Here is a 2503-nt window from a genome sequence, read left to right as displayed (position 1 = left end):
CCACACACACACACACACACACACACACACACACACATACCTGCAAGCAGGAAAACCAGGGACAGCAGCACAATACACACTGATACCATCACAAATAAACAAGTCCATAGGCTGCTCATGAACCCTGGGTCCCTCAGGCCCTAGCTTCATCGGAGCTTGTTTGTGTACATTATTATTTTAGTGTGTTAAAGATTTTTGTTGTTATTCTGGTCACACTTGGCTTCATTATTTGTTTACAGCACAGCTACAGTTCCAGATGACTTCAAGTCAAAATGATGTTACGTGTCATGGGCCAGCAGCAGCTTTTGTTCTGTTTGAATATTGCTGTAAATTAATATGGATCAGTTTCTATTGGGTTGTAAATTTTGTCTCACTGTTACATCCACAACTTTTAGAGCAGAATAACGACAAAAAGAAACAAGGGAGAGTGGATATGTAGTTATAAATCCAAAGTAGCTTCTGTTTTGCCCACACACGTTGATGATGATTTCACATCACTAAGCAGGGTTATCAAATGTGGACAGAATATTAGCAGAATCTTATCATTCTCATAAGATTCTGTTTTTGTGTCATTGAATACATGTTTGTGTGTGACTGTCATAGCAAAGAAGTAGTGAGGAGGATGTGGAAAGTAAGAGGACAGTGGATTGTAGAAAAGCAGAAAGAACCAGGTGATCGAATATTGGCAGATAGTTAAGCTCAGTGGAAAAACATGAATTATTTTTCACAAAATAAATAATATACTGATATGAATTGTAGTATTTTATGGGATTCTAAAAATGGCTGCCATGATGGCTGCCACTACACTGATGTGACACACTACAAACTCTTTGAATTAGGGTACACAATGCTCTGTGCTGAGTCCACACAATAAAAGATTGTTTGTCCAAATTCAAAAACTTTAATAACAAAGCTGCTCTTTTAGCAGTTTGCTTCTTGTCCACGTGTATAGAGGGGCAGTATGATGGCCCTCCATACACCTGTCTGTATGGATTAATGCTGCTTTAAGTACTAGATGATTTGGTCGACTGCCTCTACTGCATGTGGTTCAGGGACTGAAAAAGTGTCTGATCAGCATAGCTGCATAAATCTAAAGGTTTTGATTTAACTCCCTGTTTTAACTGAAGATGGTTTTCTTTATTGTATTACTGATGATAAAGACACTTTGGTTTGGTTTCAGTCAATGCTAATGCAGAAAAGCACAATTTGCATTTCATACCATATTATGTGATATGAAACAACTAACACTGTTTGAAAGAACCAAGACAGAAGACAGTTTGGCTGCTGAATCCACACTGGAAGCAAGATTACAAGATTATCTGTTCTGAAAGAAATCTTTTAGTGTTTGCTAGGCTGCTGCAAGGGCATTTGAAGTTAAAGGCACTATAACTTGTTTACTCATACAAGAGCTGATTTCTCATTTCTCATTGGAATTAATTCTGAGAAAGGAACAAAGAACACTTCCATAGCAAATCCTCACTTTGCCATTGGTTTTGCCAGTTTTTATCTTACACTACTTGATAACAGCTCTTTTCTAATAACATTAAAGATGCCCTTTAACTGCTTTTCAGCAGTAGTGCCCTACTAATTTAAGACTTGTTACATATAGAGGAACTTTATTAATAATAATTTTTAAAAAGATACATTAAAAAAATACAACTTAATTCTCTTTTAAGACATGAGCAACCTGTCAGTGATGACCATTCATGCATCGCAACCATGATTGCACTGTGATAACAATAGATGGTTATGGGGTCAACTTAACCGTGTGTCACAAATGAACAACACAGTTGCTCTAATGACAGTAAGCTTTTCCGAAATGCCTGGCAGATCTTTATTGTAAGAAATGGGATACATGAAGGACTGTGTAAAGAAGTAAGCTGTGGCTAAGAGGAGAGGGCAGCTGTCGCTAGCTAAATCCATTTTCCCACAGCTTTATCAGTGTCGGTGCTGTGATGTGGAAGGAGAAATATCAAACCACACTCTCACCACACCTAATATCCTGAATTACCAGCAAGCATCACCTACCGGCCCAGTTGGTGTGTTTCATGGGAAAAAACAAGATAATGTGTGTTGTTTTGTTTCCAGCCTATGCTAGAATTGTTTTTCAAGGTTGGGACAGAGAAATATGTGAAATTCTTGCAACGACAGGCCCGTTTTTCATTCTCCAACACTAAATCCTGAGAAACATTTCCAACTATGCGGCACTAAGTATGCTGCACTTAAACGTTCATGTAATATCATGTACACATACACACCTAATGTCTCTCAAGCAGACGCTGAGAAGGAAAATAAAGAATAACATTGAGACTGTAACCTTGCCTTAAGTCATTGCACAGGGTGGGCCATTTATATGGATACACCATAATAACATGGGAATGGTTGGTGATATTAAAGTCCTGTTTGTGGCACATTAGTATATGTGAGGGGGCAAACTCCTCAAGATGGGTGGTGACCATGGTGGCCATTTAGAAGTCGGCCATCTTGGATACAACTTTTCTTT

This window comes from Haplochromis burtoni, unplaced genomic scaffold, assembly GCF_018398535.1.
Source record: "Haplochromis burtoni strain Fernald_Lab_line unplaced genomic scaffold, NCSU_Asbu1 Contig_94, whole genome shotgun sequence".
Lineage (NCBI taxonomy): Eukaryota > Metazoa > Chordata > Actinopteri > Cichliformes > Cichlidae > Haplochromis > Haplochromis burtoni.
The sequence above is the reverse complement of the archived record's forward strand: the minus strand, read 5'-3'. Positions refer to the sequence as shown.